The sequence below is a fragment of the Chamaea fasciata genome, unplaced genomic scaffold (genome assembly GCF_029207755.1).
Source record: "Chamaea fasciata isolate MVZ Bird 193981 ecotype frontalis unplaced genomic scaffold, bChaFas1.0.hap1 SCAF_3, whole genome shotgun sequence".
Lineage (NCBI taxonomy): Eukaryota > Metazoa > Chordata > Aves > Passeriformes > Sylviidae > Chamaea > Chamaea fasciata.
This window is the reverse complement of record NW_027094088.1, coordinates 16,033,576-16,053,766: the sequence shown is the minus strand read 5'-3', so window position 1 is coordinate 16,053,766 and position 20,191 is coordinate 16,033,576. Positions and strand designations below refer to the sequence as shown.

Genomic DNA, 20,191 nt, shown 5'->3' with positions numbered 1-20,191 from the left:
CGGTGCAAAAACAAATGAGCTATGAAATCACCCTCTATTCTCTAAACATTATTCACAGAGCCAGGAAAATTGAGACGGATGATTCTTTTTCTTTTGGAGCCACTGAAGGAGTAAGTCCAAAGGATGTGATTTGGCCTATGCCAGGAGAGAAAGGCTGCTTTGTCCTGGCTTTCCAAATAGCTTTGCCTGCATTTAGACACACACCATTTCCTCCTCAAGGACCACCGTCGGCATCCGCCAGATACAACTACACCTCATAACCCATTATGGAGACACACGGCTCGCAAATAAGACATGAATATGTTCAGTGGTGCAGGCCTTGGCTGCAGCCCCCCCGGGCTGGATGGAGTTTGTGCATGTCTTTTCTTGCTTGTGTGTTGAATTTTTAGTTGCCTGTTTTTAGGTGAGATGGAGAAAAGATGAGAGGGAGGGGTTACAGGTGTGAGCAGACTCACTTTCAATGGCTGGCTTAGTTCTTCTTACAAAACAGTGATTTTTTAAAAAGGTATTTTTATTTAAATTACTTTTTTTGTCTGGGTCTAGGTAATCTGCTTTACCCAGTGGGTTGATTCAGGATCGTTCAGGATGAAATAATATCCTCTGATATCCTTTGGGATCTGCCTTGGGGGATATTTGAGATGCAGCCCTTTGCACTTTGACCTTGCCTAGATGAAATGTGAAACTCGGGGTCTGGTTGGGCAAAGCGGGTGGTTTTTCCAGTGGGGTGGACAGTGGGAAGACTTGGAGCTGCTGGAGCTCTTGTGTGGGAGCCAAGCTGGGAAGGGGACTTTTGTAGCATGGTCCTGCCTTCAACAGGAATGGAGCTGGATGGAGAAGGAGCAGGGAGGAGTCGTGGCATTCATACTGCCCATTGCATTTTCCTGGTGCCATAATACAGTGTAATTTGGAGAGAGGCAGACTCAAACATGCATTACCCAGCCATCTGCTGCTGCCACTGGGATCCAAATGGATGAATATATGCATAGTGCTTGTGGTTAAACCATGTACAATGTGTAGGCTGCATATGTGTAGGTTTTCTCTCGGTGGTACAGCAAAACGCTTTGTGAAGAAGAACCTCCTGTCCTGCCCTCCCATCCTGCAGGACGATCTTTGGTTTAAGTCTCTTCAGAGAAAAAAGAACCAACCTCTCTGCAGCCCTTGGGGATGTGCCCTCAGCCCAGCAGTGTGCTGGCAGCCATGTCTGCTGGCCATGGCATGAGAGGAGCTGATTCTGGGGTGGAGACCCCTGGCAGAGGTGGTGTGTGAAGGGTTTGGTCAGGAGCACAAGAAATGGTGAGAAAGTGAAATATCTGAAATTTGAAATTAGACTTGCAAGTGACAAAAACGGGAATCGAATGATGAGAGAAGTGTTACGTTACTTGGTGACATGGCCTGTGTTAGTGCGCCTGGGCGTGGATGTGTCTCCTGAGCAGGGACCTCCTGGATGCACCTGTGCACTCAGGAAATACAGTGTTTCCAGAAATCAAACAGAAAATATAAACACAAATCACAATCACCTCACAATCTTGTGAGGTGAGAGTGAGCTCCAGCAGGCATCTGAATGCCAGGGAAGGTCATTCAGATGTTGTTCTTCAGCCGAGGCATGGCAGTATTCAGCAAGGTGAGGACACCTTCCCTCCTGAAGGCAATGTCAGCAAAGGAAAGTCAGTTTCAATTTGGCCTTTGCAGGCAGAAGCTCTGCTCGCATGGGGGGAACAGCAGGAAATCGTGTTGGTGCTTTAGGGCATCAGCTGCTGGGAGGTGGAGAGTGGTCAACCTTCCCCAACAGGCACAAGAGGTGTTCTGGAAAATGGGATTTCCTTGCCCTTGGTGCCTTACTGCATCCTTGGGAGCACAGCTCTTGCTGCCATCATTGTGGCCAAATCCTGACTCTGTGAATGAAATAGAAGTTTCATTCATAGAAGTGAAGCACATCTCTGCTGTGTAACCAAACCTTTGCACATCTTCTGTTTACCCAGAGTGTCGTGCTGGACCAGCAGCCGTAGCACTGGGGCAGAGCTTGTGCAGCAGCAGGTGCTGGCCCAGCACGGGGATTTGCCCATGTGATAGCTGGAAATTAACTCATTAGATAAAGTAATTTGCACCTTTTAATCTCGGTGATTCCTGTGTGTGGGCACCTGTATTTAGGAGAAGAGCTTATTCTGCTTCAGTTAATTTTATATCAATATAAGCTGAATAATTAAAGGTGTGAATGAAAGGCCAGGTAGCTAATTCCCTTCCCTCTGGTGCACAGGCTGCACTGAGAGGACCTGGAAGAGGGAGCTCCTGGCAGTGCAGATGTTAGTCCAGCCAAAACAGCCAAACAGTTATGAGTTTCTATATGTAAATATCAACTGGGATCAATCAATTTTTGGTGCTGATCTCCTCATATTGATCTTGGTTTGTGGATTGGCACCAGCTGTGTGTGTGGCTTTGGGCAACCCAGCATTTCTCTGTCTGAATGAGGCTTGGCTCTCAAGATGTTGTCCTCATCATCAGGCAGAACCAGCAGCCATTACTGCATCTGAGAGATAAAGCAGATAAATTCACACTTTTTCCCCCTTGTTTCTGGAAGCTGTGTTTCAAGTCCACAGGGCAGGAATGGCTGTGTTTCACAGGTGTTTCATTGCAGTAGGATGCTGTGGATAACTGCTGTAGATAACTGCCTCAAAATCACAGAGAACTTTTCAGAATTGTATTAATCCAATGAAAGAGTAAAAACTTTCAAAGCATATAAGCTGGGGACATTTCTTCTTTGAGAACAAACTAATGCTTGACCTAAAAACTATTATGTATCTCAAGTCCTGAGGCATGGCTAAACTCATGCCATGCTCAGGATTTTTTCTCTCTCCCCAGTAATACTTTCCCAGTGCATCAGACAGGTACAGGAGATTAATTTGCTCAAGCTCTTAATGCTTGCTCCATGTTACAGGGACCCAAATTCCACAAGAGGGGGGATTTCACTGAAGGAGGCTCTCAAGCCACCCAGCTCATCCTGGTGCGTGCTTAAGGGCTTTTGCCACATGGGATTTGGTTTGGAGAGAACGGGGGAGCCAGCGCTCACTTTTCTGTAAGCAGGGCTGGTTTCAGTGCTGTAAAGAGCATGGGGAGGTTTGATAACCCAGCAGCATAGTTCAGTACCTTCCCTCGTGCTGCCTGGCTGTGTTCTTGCAAGGAGCCACAGTGTGATTACAAGGGCTGTTAAATGTCCTTAATATTCACGCTGTTGGAGGGAGCATTACTCCTGCCAGCTCTGCTGTCTGCTGCTGTTTGCAGTTGCATTGCATTGATGATTAAATCACCAATGCCACAGTGAGTAGTGTGTGAAGCCCCTCCAGTCAGGAGATGCAAAGGCAGAGTTAAATCCCTCCTGTTTGTCCACTTTTTTTTTTTTTTCTGTCTCTTAACAACATTTTTTTAGGCAAGCAAAGCACGGTGGAACAGTTTTGAGCCATGAAACAAGATGGGAAATGAACCCCTTGCAGTGAGGTTAAGAGAACAGGGCATGGGCACTGTGAGGGCTCAGGGCAGCCCATGCTTGATGCAGCAGTGCTTTGCATGCTTCTTCTTGTCCTCTTTTCAGGCGTAGATGGGAGAAGCAGCAAACTGAGTAATATATATTTGTGTATATACACTGGTACGTACTTGGTGGTGCAGCAGGGCAGGGAGTGCCAGGGGGGCTGTGATTGTGGTGAATGGAGGCTTTTGGAGCTGAAGCTAGGGGCTCTTTGTTGTGAGAGAGCCCTTTTGCATCCTAACCTCTTCTGGGCGCTCAGAGGAGCTGCTCCCACTTGGTGTTGGGTTTGGAGAGTGTTTGTTCCCCATCATGTGTGCGCCAATGCCACAGCTCCCATGCTTCCTTGTCTGGCACTGGGATGCAGCTATTTCTCCAACAAAGCCTTGTCCCTCATGTGCAGCTTCAGCTGCCTCAGGCAATTTTCAGTATGCCAGGTATTTTAGGGAAAAGAGCCAAAAGCAGATTCTTGGCACCCTGTTCCACTTGTTGGTCTGCTCTGCATCCCTCTCTGTCCCCCAGGGCTATGTTCGCACTTCTTGTGTGCCTTCCAACCTGAGGTACGCAAACAGGTGGCTTTTCTTTGAGGTGTCCCCACATTTCCTCTTTGGCCCAAAATATACAGTGTCCATCCAGCCATAAACACTTTGATTTTGTTTATGGGGCCCAAGGCCTAGGAACTTCAGCGGTTGTTTGGGAGAGAAGTACTGAGATGAGCATCCTCAGCTGCAGGGAAGTGCTGGGGACTTCCCCAAGGCCAGTTCCTGGCAGCACTGCAGCAGCCCCCCTTTTCTGCACAGGTATTGCCGTGGGGAAGGCTGGCACCTCCACAAATGACTTGTTTCCATGGCCTGCCCTGCCGGGGTGTGGGTGAGGAGCCCTGACAGGGTGGCCATTAGCGGAGCTGTTGGGCAATCACTCCCCGTCGGTTTGAGTTAGGGAGAGCAGGTGCCGGGGACGCCTGGCTGGGCGCTGGCACGAGCTGCGCTCAGGGTTCGCCGAGCCTCCATTGATTTCTAGGCTTGTCACACTGTTCATTAGGAGAGGGAGAGCAAATGAGGGGCCCAGCAGAAGTGCTCCAAGTCGATCCTGATGGAGTAGGTTTCTCTGCTGCCTGCTGCCGGGCAAAAATAAATTCTCACCCAAGTCTTCTCTGCTTGTAGAGTCTGCAGCCTCGAACCTCCTGTGTTCCAGAAGCGTCTGGCAGGATCTGTCCATCTGCCCTGGCACTGTCCTGTCCTTGCAGATTTGCTGTATGGAGAAGGGAGTGCAGAAAGTTGTGCTGCTGGTGCTTTTGCTTGTGGGATGATTTTGTTCCCTGTCCCTCCCTCTTGTCCTTCCAGGTTCCTGCTGCTGGGTCCCTGTTGCTTGCTGAGTTTGCTGTGTCTCTTTTTCATGCTGGAGCTGCATTGATCGAGGCAGTAAATCAGCTGGCTGGTGCTGTGGATATAAATGATGGATGTAATGAACCAAGGGGGAGAAGAGGGAAAGGAAAAAAAAAAAGGAGGGGGAAATAGAAGGAAAAATTGGGAAGAAAATAGCGTACTCAACAATGAATGGACTATGAGATGAAATATCTACCTTGGCCAAGGACCCTCAGCACAGCAGCATGGTCCTAGCAAAGGCTGGAGGTGCTGCGAGGGAACTTGCTGGGGGAGGAAATGGGGGTTCCTGTGCAAGCAGAGCTGTGCTGGCACCCCACCTTCTCCCCGCACTTGCTGACAGCAGCTAATGGATGGTGGAGATAAGGATGGAAGCTGGTATCCGCTGCGTGGGCCGTGCCACAGGGCTGGATAGAGGGCACCAAATGGAGCTAAATCATAGGCCAATTTATAGTCTTTCCGGCTACAGCTGCAGGGAAGGTTTGAGATACTATTGTTTGAATGTCTCTGCAGCTCTTAAGGTTGCAACCCTTTCATTTGCTTTCTGCCTTAGCTGGGTTTCCTTTTTTTTTTTTTTAGTTTGAAAATGCTTTCCTGCTGGTGAAAGGCTGAAAGCCCCCAAGGCTTAAGCCTTCTACCGATTTCAGCAGTTTCTAGGTCCTTGAGCTGCCTACACTCTGTCCCTCAGCCCTGGCCCATGCTTTGGGGATGTAGAAGGAAGTTTGGAGCTGAGTCAGTGTCATCTCCACCAGTGGGTTGTTATCCAGCTGAACAGAGCCTGGCAGCTCCCCATGGGCCACAAACCAGATGTTATGTGGCAGTGATTTAAAGTCTCCGTCATTTAGAGACAAATCAGTGATAATGAGTCTCTTTTTATAGAGAGGGACTTTGAGATTTAATGGCAGACACTGTGTATAATTAGCTACTTCGCTAACTTTAGCAAAATCTTAGCCAAATTAACTAAAAATGGGCTAAATTCAGCTAAAATCATTGGAGAACTGTCAGTCTGGATGGGGGAAAGAAATTGAAGGGGAAGCTGAAGCGTTAGTGGCAGTGATGAAGTTGTTAACAGAGTTGGTAGTTCAGGCACGTACCCCTGCCTTGGGTATGCTGCTGAGTTTGGAGTGTTTCGTTGGGACAGGTCCTAGGTTGGAAGAAATTAAGGTGGATGGTGGGAAGTTATTTGCAGGAAGATGTGAGTAATTTCGTTGTGGACCTCACTGCTGCCAGGCTTTTGTGGCGTGAAGCACTTGATGGCTGGCAGCAGGATTCAATGCCTTCATGGTAACCCTCAGCCACAGCTTTTGTAAGAGGAGGAAAAAGATATGGGGGGAAAAATGTATCTCATGACTCGGGATGATATCTTGAGGGCAGAAAAACGGGGCAGAGCATCACTCCTAGGGGAGCTGTGTGTAGCTGCCAGTGCAGAGAGGCCTGCACCTTCCTGCCCTGTATGGGAGGTAAGGTGCTTGGTTGGAAACGATTTGTTGTATGAGGTTGGGTATGGAGAAAAACCAGGACTATTGTAGTCCCGTGCCCTTGGAAGTGAAATACAAGGAAGGAGTGATTAAGAAAAGCCTCTGAAGTGGCTGAAGGGGAAGGTGAAAGAGGGTAAGATGGGATCCAATTCTGTGAGCCTGGCTGTTGGCCAGGAGGATGTGGTGAACTTCTGCTGTGTGCTTCGGGATCTGTCATGACCAGGAGCACTTAAGAGCTATTTTTCCTCCAGCAGAGCTACATCTTTCTGCAGATGTTAAGTTGACAAAAACAAGATGGATTGTTGCAGAGGTACAAAGGGCTTGGATGTACATTTTTCCCTTTATCCCAATTTACGTTCGAGACAGTTGTAAGCCCCATGGAAAATTATCCCTGGTAGAGGATCCCGTGATGTGCTAGTGGCTTTCTGGCCTTTGGCTTTTCCCAGAGACAGTTCCAGTGGACTAACCGAGGGTGTCAGTGTTACTGGCTAGCAGTGGTGGAACCAGTCCGTGGGGTCTCCATCTCCTCCTCCATTAGCTAGTGAGCTTATGGATCAGGAGGGACTGGAGTTGTGGTTTTGTGGTCTGCGCATGCTTGAGCTGGCTCTTACCTGCCCAGCTTTTTTCAGCCCTTGGAGCTGGCAGTCATTTTATCCGAGTCATTTTTTCCTAGTGGTGCAGAGTCAGGAGGGCACGTGCCAGGGGAGGCCGTGTGAAAGCAGCCCTGCCTGCAGCAGGGGGGCTGGGAACCACAAAGTGCGACCTAAGGCAAACCCCGGAGCCTGCACTCCTGGGAGGTGAGAAGGGAATGCAGAGCTGTGCAGAGTGGTGCAGGGGTTTGCTCAGCATTCCCAACTGGCTTCTGGGACAGGAATTGCTGTGAAGTTTTCAGGATAGTGGTCTTGGAAGAAATGTGTAGAGGCAGAAATCTGAATAATCACTCAGTTTGCAGACTGTTCTGATAAACTGATGGCTTCAGGAGTGACAAACAGGTCGTACAGTTTTTGTGCTTGCTCTGGAAAAAAACAACCCCTAAATCCCAAAAACCAACCTTGCCATTTAACGTGGTGGGTAGGGCAAGGAAGAAATACATCTCTGTTTCATTCACTTTCATTGAATATGTTGTCAGGAGCCATTGTTTAATTTAGGGATTCATTTTTCCTCTCTGGAAACCCTCCACTGACAGCAGTCCCTGTGCTGGCTGGGCGGACTCTGGCAGGGGGTTTGCCAGTGCTGGCAGTGTACAGCGTGTGGGGGAATGTGAAACACAGTTTCAGTTCAGCAGCACCTGTGCTGGGCAGGGTGGCTGGTGTCCCATCCTAACCTTGATCCTAGTTTTCCTCCTGCAGTTCCAGCAGGCATGTGGGGCAGCTGGGACAGCTCTCAAAAGCCAGTGTTGTTCTTTTGGTTTTGTGGGTAATAACAAGCTGCCATGGGAAATAGCAGTTTCTTTTAAAGCAATCTTCTCTATGAAAGTCCCCTTGAATTTAATGAAGACTTAGAAAGTTGTTCCTGCAATTTTTACGCTGGCATATAGATATCCATAAAAGAGCCCTCCCGTAAATGGAACAGAGAGGAAACCATTCATTTTAGCGTCTATGCATTTATGGATTGATTTTTACAGAATCCTATTAGTTTCACTGCCAGTAAATGGCATGAGGACTCTATTTCAAACCAGACAATGTCAAGATATAGAGGTGGGCATTAAATATCATCCCACCTGTTGCTGTTCAGCTGTGCTGTGTGTGTCTGAGCAGAATTTAATGGCAGAGGCCAGCAATGCCAAGTCAATCTCTTCCAGTTCTTTGCTTAGTAAAATCATTAGGAGCCATGATAACGTAAGAGGCTGGCCTTATATTGTTTCAAGAGCCCATTAAATACATCTAATCATTTCTGTGCAATGCTTTCTTAAAAGCAAAGGAACACTCTCCTGGAGCTGTTCCTTGGTGCTGCTTTTGAGAAAAGAATGATTTATAAAACTCCTCTTAAATAAACAAGTTAGATACAATGAAAAAAAGACTTCAACCCCATAAGCCATGAACTATAACTCTTCCCTTAAATGCAGACGATTTCTAGATCTGTTTTTTGTCCCCCTCTGTCAGGTAGAGGACAAAATGTTCTCTCCCAACCCAGAGGGTTGCTGACAGCCCAGCTCTACCTGCCCATTTTACTCTCTTCCTTCATGTGATGTTTGAGCTGCTGACAGCCAGATGGTTTCACAAACAGCCACCTCTCTTTGGGCCAAGAGTAGCTCACCTTCCAGTGTCGTTAGCCGGCTCTCAGATTATTACAAATGAAAACATGCTATTAGTGTAATTTCTACTTCCCCCCTCTCTGTTTAGGCTCCCTGTGTTGTGCACCCCACTTGATTTTTGGCGGTGTGATGCTTTGATTTCTGTTGGTGCATGGCTTTACTCTTCAATTTCAATTCCAGTTGCATTTGGTTTGCAGAATGTGGGGACTTTGCAATTAAAACCAAAACTGAGCTGCACTGAGCCACACACGCAAGTGGAGCAGGAAAAGCAAAAGGCTGACACTTTGAGTGTGGCACAGCAAGTAGGGGATATTTCTTAGCCATGGCCATGCCGGTCTCCTGCTTGGGCAAAGCAAATCTGTGATGCTGTACTGGACTGTTTAGAAAAGGCAAAGTAATGTGAAAGTCATGTATGTGTATATCCATATGTGTATTTTCCTATATATAGGTTTTCTTGTAGCTGAGAGGGAAGGGATTGTTGCCAAGTTCGGTGGTGTAGCCTCATATGCCCTGTGCTCCTTAGGGAGTTTATGCTGCTAGTTCTCAGCCATCTGATCACAGGCACAAAAATGTCCTTCAGAGTTGTTTCTCCTGTTTTACCTCTGTGGGCTGACCAGGTCACCCCTGCGTTGATGCTGTTGCTGCAGTGGAGTCTTGGAGGATGTCACTTCAGAAAGAGAAAACGACCTTTTTGAGAGTCAGATAAAAGGAGAAGGATGTTAATAAAGGACCCTGAGCTTATCCTCTCCCTGGCTGCTAGCCTACTGCTCACATCCTTTGTCCACTGTATCTTGCGGGCTGTGGAAGTAGAGACCTGTCAGGATGGACACTGGTGCCCCAAATCCACATTGTTCCCCTGCCCACAGCAGGCACCTGCCAGCACAGCCTTGCTTGGAGTGTTTTCCTGCCTCAGTGTTGGGGGTTGGTTTCTAGGGTTGGAAGAGCTCGTGGCCCTTTCCTCCCTGGGCAGCCTTGGGCTTCTCTGTCAGAGTGAGCGTAGAGCTCGGCTGCCCTGCTGCCTGTGGGCTGGTGAAACTCATGGTGAGCCAGCTCAGCTCTGAGCTCTCAAAAGTGCTGCAGATGCTTTGAGTTTGCCCTTTTTGACGTGTGTAATTTCTGAGTGCAGCAGATGCTGGGAGCCGTGTTTGGTGTGGGTTTGTGCCAGGGCACCTTTAAATTGCAGGGCTGGGCTCCTGGCAATAATAGGATTTGGCTGTAACATCTGTAGCCTAAATTTCATCCTGTCCAAAGGCTTCTGAGACTAGCTGGAGCTGGATTTTTAAATTTAATTTAATTTAATTTTTTTAAGCTTGAATTGGACTGTACCCAAAGAACTGCCACATACACCTGCAGCTCTGGGATAGCCCAACGTCTGGGCTAACAGCTTATAGTGCGTTCCCAGTGGATTTACATCCCATGGAGAATTTCAGGGTCTCTGTGGGCCGAGCAATCACTGTTCCACACTTTGTCTGTCCCATCAGGACATGGAGAAAGGATGGGGAGGCCTGGGTGAGGCTGTGCTGTGCTGGGGAGGTACAGAGCAGCACACCCTGCAGTCACCTCACTGCTCTGTGCTTCCCAGTGGGAGGGCTGGCAGTGTGGCCTATAAGCATGGCAAAAGCTCCCTTTGCCATTTACTTCACCCAGTCTGATGGTGGAAGGCAGCTCCCTGGGTAAGGCTGTAATGAAAGTTATGCTCAAAGCAGGGCTAAAATCCCATTTCTTTTGCCCTTTAATTATTTAATTTATTTTCTATATTTAATGTGCTTCATGAGTCAACTGATTTTTCATGATTTTTTTTCCTCAAATATTTATCTGTGTTGGCGGAGGGAACATTTTAAAATGAGCTTCTCAGAACTTGCCCTAGATGCCCTAGTGTTTCTTCTGGCTGCTTCTGCTACAGAGTGGTTACTTACTCCACATTTCCCACGTTTTCCCTGCTGCTTCCAGTACAGATAAAAATGTTAAATCAAAACACAATGAAGGATTTTAATTTTATTCCCCGTCTTCACCACTTGGGAAATAAAGGGCTGGTGGGCTTAGTCTGGTGCTGGCAGCTGAGCCCTGCTCCAGTAGTGCTGGCTGCCCGTTCCTGTTTGGCATTGCTGAAGCTGGGCAGGAGTGAGGGATAAGCCACAGTGAGCCTGCTGGAGCTCAGCTGTGACATGTGAAATAGCAGAGCCTCTGCCAAAAGCCCTGTGGAGGGGAACGCCATCTTGTCCTGGTGTACCAGGATCCTGGTACCTTTCAGCAGCCTGGATTCATATTTTAGAATAATAAGGCTTTTGCTGCTTTTTGCTCCCTGCCATCTTGAAAAGGTGGAAATGGTGCACGGTGAGGGACACAAGGTGATGGTTTCTCAGCAAAAAGTAGCCTTGGGCTACTTAGGCTGGGATGGAGAAGTGGGCTTGTGCTGCAGATCTAAAAAGTCATTAATGGCAGACAAATGGTGGATAGGAAGTAGCTCCTGTCTCTTTCTGGACAAAATCTGGGATCATCAAAGAAAGCTGGCAGGGCAGGTTCTCTGTGCTGGGTTACAAGCTGCTTGTGGAGCCTCATGCAACTGCATCTTCTGGGTGCTGAAAGCCTGGCTGGGTTCTGCAGTGACTGGACAGGACACATGGGGGAAAAAGGTCTGGACAGGTGTTAAATGAGATCTTCCTTTTCCTCTGCTCCTCTGAACACCACCTTCCTCCGCTCAGCAGTTTTAGAGCTGGGTGATCCAGTTGAGCGCCCTGCCAGTGCAGGCAGCTGGGTAGATGTTTCTGGTGCCTATCTAGGACAGGGAGGAGGCTGCATCCCTGCTGGGATGCTGTGCATCCTGCTCAGGAGCTTAAAGCAGTGCTTCCCGGGGCCAGAACACAGCACAGACCATTAGTCTTGCTGAGTACAGCTATGATTGTGCTTAGTGCTGCCTTCCTATCTCTCCTGGCTGAACCGTAGAGCACTTTGCAATGATTAATTCAGCATGAGACACTTAAGTGAGCATTATTGCCCCGTGTTAAAGCAGACATAAAGGTCGCTGGCAGACCAGGAGCAGAAACTTTCTGCCATACAGATGTTCACCAGCCTAGACGTCTGTAGCCACCAGAACGTCCTGCTGGCCTTCTTTTGTCTCAGTGCTTTTTAAAGTTTATTTTGTTGCCCTTGAGATGTTGTTCCTTTTGCTGCAAAAAAAAAGGGGGATGCATTCAGATGCTGGGCTGTACCCAGTAGTTTGGGATTAAAACTCTTTTTGACTGCATAGATGAAAAGTCTTGGCTTGTGTAACCGGTTATTTCTGGTGCATCTCTCCAGGCGTCTGCCTCGATGTGGGCAGCAGCAGCATATGCTGCCGGCTGTGGAGGGACCAGTCCTGTCACCATCTGTATGCAGGCTTGCTGGGGCAGTGGCGAGTGTTGCTGCTGGGGATCTGTGTCCCTGCCTTTCCCTGGGCTGTGCATGAGCCAGGGGCGGGTCATGCAGCTTAGAGCTGGGAGCCTGTGGTGCTGTGTCCAGAGATCTTCACATCTCATGAGACTTTTTTCTCCTTCAGGCTCTAGTGAGGGTATAAAGATTATGAAAGCTCTCAGATGGAGCTTGTGCTCTGAAGGTGCCTTTACAACAGTAAATCAAATGTAAAAGCAGCCAGGTGGGTTTTTTTACAGCCATCAGGACCAGTGCTGGTTGAGATGTCTCATACACAGCTGACCGGACCTCTACACTGGCTGCTGTGTTTTTGGGAAAGATCATGGAGTAGCATGTCTGGTGCTTAGCACATCTTCTCTATCCACATGGTTTCTGCTCTTCCCTGAGGTGGCATGGCTTTTGCTTGCTCCAGCATGCCTCTCAAAGCCTGATTGTACCCCCACGCATCTTCTCCTTTACATTTGAAGACACACTGTGACTGGTGCCAAGGGTTGGGGTAGTGAGGGGAGATTGAGACAGGCCTGGAGCTAGAAGAGGAGAGCTGGAGTGTGTAGGAAGGGATGGAGAAAGACCTATGAGAAAAAAACAAGCCCAGTGGATGCCTAACATTAAGAGAAGCAGCATGACCGATTTGGGGCTTGCCTTGTGCTTTCAGGACCATCCAGACAACAGAAGGTTGTGTTTCGTCTCTGGTTACACAGGCCCAGCAGGGGTGGTGTGAGACGCTTCCCTCCAGCGGCATGAGCCTCCTTTGCAGTTTCTATTCCCCTGGTTTCTACCAGGAAACCCAGCTGGAGACATGGCTGTTCAGCAAGGGGATTCCCTTCCCCTGCACCTGTGGCCCATCAGGCACTATATATCCAAACCTGTGAGCAGAGAAACTGCATTAGCCTGGTCTCAGCCATTTAGCCATATCCCTCCTTTCCTCACCTGGCCAGAGGTTGACAGCATCTTGTTTCCCTCCGGCTGGAAAGACTGGCTCCTCATTTCCTTGCAGCTGCTGCCAGCAGTGAACACGACCTCGTTTGTATTATCCCGTGTCTGATCCCACCTAATTCTTAATGCAGCTCTGCAGGGAAGGAGAGCGTGTTGCTGCTGGAGCAAGAGGGATCAAAGGCGTGTGGGTTGGGATGTGGCCTGGATGGGTGGTGGGGCTGCCTAAATATGGGTTCAGCCTCTGCTCTCCATTCCTTGTATCGTGTGGGGGACTTCCCTCTCCTCCCATGGCTTTCTGAGGGCAGGGAGCTTTGCCTGCAGCCGATACTGCACAGCTCCTGGTGGAGCTGATGTGTCCACCCAGCATGAGATGCTCTCTGTGGAGGCGAGCGTGGGGCTGTTCCAGAGCTGACTCTTTGGGTTTGGAAGTCCTGAAGCTGTTGCCTATCAACTTGTTTCTGGTAGTTGGGTTGACAAGGTGGTGACACCTCTGTGCTTCCTAGGCTGATAAGTGGAACACGTGTTGTCTTGCCACCCAGCTGTGCTGCAAGAATCTGTACTGTGCCCACGACCATTGCCACTGTCCAAGTCTGATGCTGCCAAAGCATGAAGGCCCAAGAGATTTAGGCAGCTTATTTCTGCCTGGATTTGAGCTTTGCTGCTGGCTTGAACTGTGATTGCTCTGCTTTCCCACATGCATCTCGGGACAAAATGTCATCTACAGGCCTGCCCTGGTTCTGCATGGAAGGGGATGAGGTCTGGGGGTTTGAGACACTGAGATGTGTGGCAGGGTTTGTTGCCTCCACAATGTGTGGAATTGTGGAGCTTAACGGGTGCATGCCATGAGCCATACTGCCTGAGTGGAGGAAATCTCTTCCTGCATCGGACAAGGGGACTGGTCCAAGCCCAAGCAGGAGCTGCCCACCAAGACATCCATACTGTGTTTTCATGACTGAGGACTCCAAAAATGCTCTTTTCCTTATTGCAGTGAAACATGTGTTTGTATGTGAGAGAGGGAATCAGTGCCAAATGTAGATTTTTTTCTTTTCTGATAATAACAGCAAAGCTCAGTGCTGGTTCCTGGTTTCCATCCAGATCTCCATGCTCTTGAATGTTTTGAGTTTGGTGCATCAGGAGACTTAGCATGGGTTTGGTTTTTATGATGTCCGTGCTGTGGCTTCTATGCCCAAATGTGGCTCTGCTCAGGGTTTTCCTATGCAAGTAGCAGGGCTGTGCTGCTGAAGGATGGCCAGAGCCTGAAGATCTGCCTGTGATCTGCCTGGCCAGGCCATGCCAGCCATGTCCTGCTTCTGTTTTTCCCCATCCTCAGCCAAGCCAGCATCAACCCAAGGCACAGCACTTGAGGCTCCCGCAGCGCCTGTGCTCATGGCTGGCTGGAACCCACACTCCTTCCCCAGCAGGCATGATTATTTTCTAACTTGCCATACCTTCCTAGGGTGCATTTCTCACTAACTGGCGCTGATTTTTTTATTTCTATTACTGAGCTGAGATAGAGGAAGGCTGGGCTGACACATATGCTCTAAATTATGCTGCTGTATCTCCAGCGCTGTCAGTCACAGTGCGCCCAGGCCCGGGATCTTGCAGACACTCCCAGCAGCAGGTACCTAAGGATCAAAGGTTTAGATCTGTTCTTGCTGTCACAAATGTTTTATATCTAGTTTCTCCTTGAGGGGAGTTGGGGGAGGATGGGCTGGTACATCTGAGGAGAACACGCACCCGGGAGCATCGTTGCTGTGACCTGAGCTTCATCTCCCTGTGCCTGTGTGTTGAGGACCAGCTCTGGGCTACAGAAACACCTTCCTCTGCAAAATATGTGTGTTGAGGACATGGCTCACCAGTGCTTTTTGACAGGGGGATGGTGTCTGACAGGCAGGCACTGGCAGGTCCTGAGCTCCAGCTGAGCCCTGGGAGTTTGCCCCATAGGTCAGTACGCCACAGCCTCTGGTGCCCCTGCATCCTCCTACATCATGTGAGTTAGGGCAGCTGTCATGTTTCCTGGTGATGCTTTTAAATCTATTGGAGAAGTCGTGCTTTAACCAGGAATTTCTCCACTGCTACCACGATAGCTGCTTGGTACGGTTTGGACTGGGCTGGGCTGCAGCACATCACTAGATGGTGAACATATGGCAGGAAGGCTCTCTATTAGGGCTTGGGGCATTTTGGTTAGTCACCAGGAAGGATTTTCCTCTGCTCTTCCTACTCTGCTAAGGGTAAGGGGTGGGAAAAGGGGAAAAAAAAAGCCCTTGTACTGGAGCTGCTCAGTACAGGTGATGCTCCCGCCCAGTGGGAACCTTGTGACTTAATTGTAGGAGCAGGGAGGCTGAGGTATGGCTGGAGGGAGTCCAGGGCTTTTCCAGAACTGGAAATGAAGTGCAGAAGTGGGGAGTTTGGTCTGACAGCATTTCTTGTCCTTGCTGAGCTCCTTCCTTGGTGCAGGTTGTGCCTTGGTGCTGTCTTGGTACATCTCTGCTCCCCAAAGCAGTTAGCTGTCAGAGGGACGGGGAAGGGGGAAGCTGGTGGCTACTCAGAGGCAGCTAAAGCCACACATGTAACTGTCCTGTGTGTTTGCAATTATTGCATTTTCCTTTAATACCGATTTTTATAATATATGTGATTTTTTATAACCTTTCCCTCCCTTGGAGATGCTTCACATTCATATGCTGCTGTTCCCATCACCCCTCGTTGCTGACTGGCTTGGAAGGGTGGCTGCTCAGAGAAGGATAGTAGCATTAGTTTCTAAAGCTGTGTAAAGATCCTCATGGAAGCAATTACCAGATGGATTACCCCTGGCTTTGCTGCTGTGAAAAGGCCATGTTGGGTCGAGGATGCTGACTATATTAACAGCAGGATCCCTTCCTTCTTGGGAGGAGTGGTTGGGATTAACCTCCTGATTTTTAAAGGGCTGGGTTCAAAGCAGGACGTTCAGAGCAGGGATCCGGCTGGCTGGCTCCTTTGTTCTTCCCTCCCTGTTCCCTTTTCTCTTTCCTTTCCCCTGATGTGCCCTGTCCTGGGCTGTCCTCTGGCACGTGGGAACCACAGCTCCACGGGGAAGGGGAAGACCTTCCCTGACCTCTGAGATACTCAAGCTCTGTGGTTTGGTAGGAGTTTTGGCTGTTATGCAGGAGGAGGAGCAAAGCTCAGCTGGAGACTGAGTACAGCTATGGGCTCCTAAGTACTAAATCATCTGCTGCTCCTCCTGGAGCCTGGGAAGGCTGGTTCGACCTTCATGGCTGGGAAGCAGCTCATGTCTGTCCTGAAAGGCACAGAAGGAAAACAAAACACTGTCTGTCCATGTAGGAACTCCCTTTTGCCACTTTATTTACCCACCATGGCTCTGGGCCCTTCTTAATATATTTGACCTCTGGTGATCCTGGGAATGTGCTGAATCTGGCTGGTGTGGGGGCATCCATTGCCTTAATTTCTTTCCTAATTAATGCCCTTTGTAATTGCTGACAGCCTTTGGGGAGCAGCTCTTGCACTCACCCACACACCGGCCATGCAGCCAGCAGAGGATGGCGCTGAGTGGTGACAGTGGGCTGGGGAGGGACTGCCTGTGGTGCACCAGCTAAGGTGGCACCATGGCCCCAAAGATGCTCTTTTGCATCTCCTGGGACCCTGGTGAGCCCGGAGAGGGTTGCTGAGGGGATCCCCTCTGGCAGGGGGAAAAGGCATTTTTGGGAATTAGCAGGTGGAGAATGATGGAGAGAGCCCGGGGGAGCTGTGGGTATCCCACTGCTGATGGGAGTAGCAGTGGGAGTACTGGTGGGGGACTGCTCCCATCAGCTCAGGGGAGCTGGCTTGGGAATTGACACTCAACTCATTGTGGGGCTGCTGCTGGTCTAGATGTTTTCCACTTATTTTGCTTTTTTTTAAAACTGAAATCTTAAAAAATAAAAATATCTGTGAAAGCAGAGACCCTTAAAACTTATTTTGTCTGTTTTACCATCCAGAATTACCATTTGTAAACCCATTAGAAGGACTCACAGGTGCCAGTGGACTTGGACTGGCACTGCTCATCCTTTTCTTGGGGCTGTGGGAAAACGCAGAGGACCATATTTTGATAGGAACTTGGGGAGACTGATGCAGCACAAGCAGTTGAACTGAGAAGTCCTGCAATATCCCAGGAGAGCTGTGGGCAGCGGTAGGAGGGAATGACCAAAAATCCTCTCCATCCTTCTGCTTGACTCCGAGCACAGACAGAGCTGGGTCTTCTCTTTTGTCCAGTCAGCAGCTTGGTTTGTGCTGACCTCCTAAATATTCAGCTCATTATACACTGCAACGTATAAATAAAACAGAAGCAGGCAGCAATATTCTCCAGGAGGATTTAATCGGCTTCCTTTCCTTTTTAATTATACAGGATTTGTCTCCATGTGTCAGGCTATCCTATGGGCTAATTTATAATTTTAAAGAGTTAAGATCTGTGTTCTTTATGTAGTGAGACTCTTATGTACACACCTGATTTTAGGTCCAAGATGAAAGACCATCTTTCCAGGTGGAAATCCAAGGAATTTTGTTGCTGGATGTTGTTTCTAGAGGTCAGTGTCCTGGATCCTGCATTCCTTTCCATCATCACAGAGAGGCAGGAGGTTCTTCACTATGATGGAGATGGTGAGGGTCACTATGGGAATTCCTGCGATCTGTCTGGGGCATGTGATGCTGGCTGCTAGCTTGCATTGCCTGTCCCTCTGTAGAGGCAGGATGGTGGCTTGGTGCTACAGCCAGTGGATAGGAGCACTGTCCACATATGGAGCTCTGGCTCTTGCTGCCTGCTGGAGATGTGGATATATTTTAACCTGGCACCGCTACCAGTGCAGCAGTTGCTTGCTGTTGAGTGTGGTGTGAACTCTGGGCTGACTTGTTTTTTCCTAAGGGAAGCCCTTGAAACAAAATTTGGCTTTTCATCAAAGCAATGAATCTGTCATCTTTCCCTCTGTGCAGCTTGGAGTCCCCTGCTCCTGATTTGTGAATAAATTCCCCATTTTGGTGGCTGCCCTGGTCATCCATTTTAAAATTAAAGCCTTGGTGCCCTTACTGGAAAAAGCATCAGTAATTCTCCAGTGGCTTTTCATACTGTTATATTTGGCTGGAGACTTCAGCAGATTTAAGCCTCTGGAGGGTGTTTCAGACCATGTATATTGTTTACCACAGATACACACAAGAAGATATGCAAATTGCTGGTTCTATCTGTGATTGACTTAATGGAGGCCCAGATTCCTTAGCCCTGGGTCAGCTGCTTGCACTGACTCAGTGGCCAACAACCTGAGCTGATGCCAGTTGAGTGTAGGGATGATAAGAGGAAGATGCTGAAGAGCCTTCTCCAAGGCCTTGAGGGGGATGTTTCCATCCAGGCTGTAGCTGCAGCTGTACTTTGTGAGGGTCAAGTCTTCTTCCATGGCCCCTTTCCAGCCTTTGTTACTCCTGTTGCCTGATGTAGTAGGTGCCTTGATTGCATAAATGTGGTAAATGTGTGTGTGCACAACGGGAGAGATCCAGGCTCTGCACACACAGGAGTGGATGTTAGAGGGGTGGTGAGCAGCAAGGGCAGAAAATATGGGGACAGTGTGATCTTGGCCTCAGGGCCAAGTGAGAAAGTGGGACACTGAAAGGTCCTCAGGGACTTGTTCTCCCTGCCAAGCCAGCAGAGGAGGAGGAGATGCTCCAACCTTTGAAGATGGAGCAGAATGCCTGTGGATGTGCACGAGCAGGAAAGGGTCAGTGGCAATGAGAAGCTTGATGGTGAATGCTCAAAACTTCTCCAGGGACCCCAGCTGCAGGGCAGGCTTTGCTGGAGAAGTGCTTTGCTTTAATTAGGTATCTGTATTAATATTTTATTTGATTTTTCTTTTGTTTTGTGCTTTTTTCCACTAAAGTGGGGGTCAGAACAGACTCAAATCTGAAGCTTTTCCTTGAGAGACATAAAAAGTCTCCTCCAAGCAGGGGGAGGTACTCGTCCTCCTTGGAGCAGGGTGGGGTCCTGGATCTGCTATGTGTCCCCATGGGAGCTGCCGCCAAGGTACTCATGCATGTGTGCCCAGGTTCCAGTGCAGGAGGAAGAGGAGTTTCACAGCCCTCAAATAAATGAACTGGAGCTAAAATCTCCATGGGTCAGAAAACTAGTTAGGGCAGATCATGGCCGGGGCCCAGAGCTACCTCCCTTCCCAGTGTGTGGTTTGTGTCAGCACAAAGCAGAGGCACTGAGCCAGTGAAGCACTTAAGCAAGTACTTAACTTCAAGCATTTAAACAGGGATTTCTGTCCCCGTTCCAACAAATGCCTAGAGTCACTTAAGTTTGTATTTAAGTGCTTGATTGGCTCAGGGATTGTGCAGTTTGGGGAAGGAGGGTAAGAGAAGGGGGGTGACTTCCAGGCTTGGTACAGGTTTGGTGCTGAATGGTACCTGATGTACTGGAGGATGTGATGCAGGATGAGTACAAAGCCTGTTTTCCAAAGACCCACAGCCTGCTTTTGGCTCCACCACATCCACTTTGGATGGGGCAAAGACTGGCCATGGTGCTGCCTGTCTCCCCCTTGTATCCTGGGGCTGAGGCCATCGGGATGCACAGCACTACTCACTCAGGGCTGAGTTGAGGCACTGGGCTCTGAGGTTGACAAGACTACACCAAAACTTGACTGAAGGATCTTATACCTCTGTGCTCCATCTGGGTTATTCAGGGATGAGGACAAAGGCAGTCTGATGCTGTCCCACTTCTTTTCCCTCTGGTGCTGCTGACCCTCTTAAGTGCATACATTGGCACCGGGAGACGAGGAGGGATGAGCCCTGTCCTGTTTGAAGTATTATAATCCTTTCAGATGGCATTAGCGCCTGGGCCAGCAGCAGCTCTATAATTGAACCTCCTGTTTGCAGGAGCCCCGTGCTTCAGTGAGACTTCTAAATCTCATTTGTATAATGCCTGGTTGCAGTTCCTGCTGAAAGATTGCCCTCTGCCTCCTGTGCCCCCAAGCCTGCTGAGCACAAAGATGTCCTCGCTGGCAGAGGAGTGACAGAGCGTGACCAGGCAGCAGCATGCTGCATGGCATCTGAGTTTCCAGAACTTTCACGTGTTTATTGGAGCTTTTGATAGGCTGATGTGATTTTTTATTTCCCCCTCCCCTCCTGTTTTTTAATGCCTGAGTCCCAGGGAATGGGCTCAGTGGCAAGTGCTCAGTCAGGTATTATGTAGGGATGAGATTTTCCAGGG

General features: G+C 49.0%; 1 protein-coding gene across 1 annotated transcript in view; it reads left to right on the top strand.

Moving 5' to 3' along the window:
• GALNT14 (polypeptide N-acetylgalactosaminyltransferase 14) overlaps window positions 1-20,191 on the top strand; it is a 92,630-nt gene that overhangs the window by 8,327 nt on the left and 64,112 nt on the right. The gene's annotated exons all lie outside the window — the stretch shown is intronic.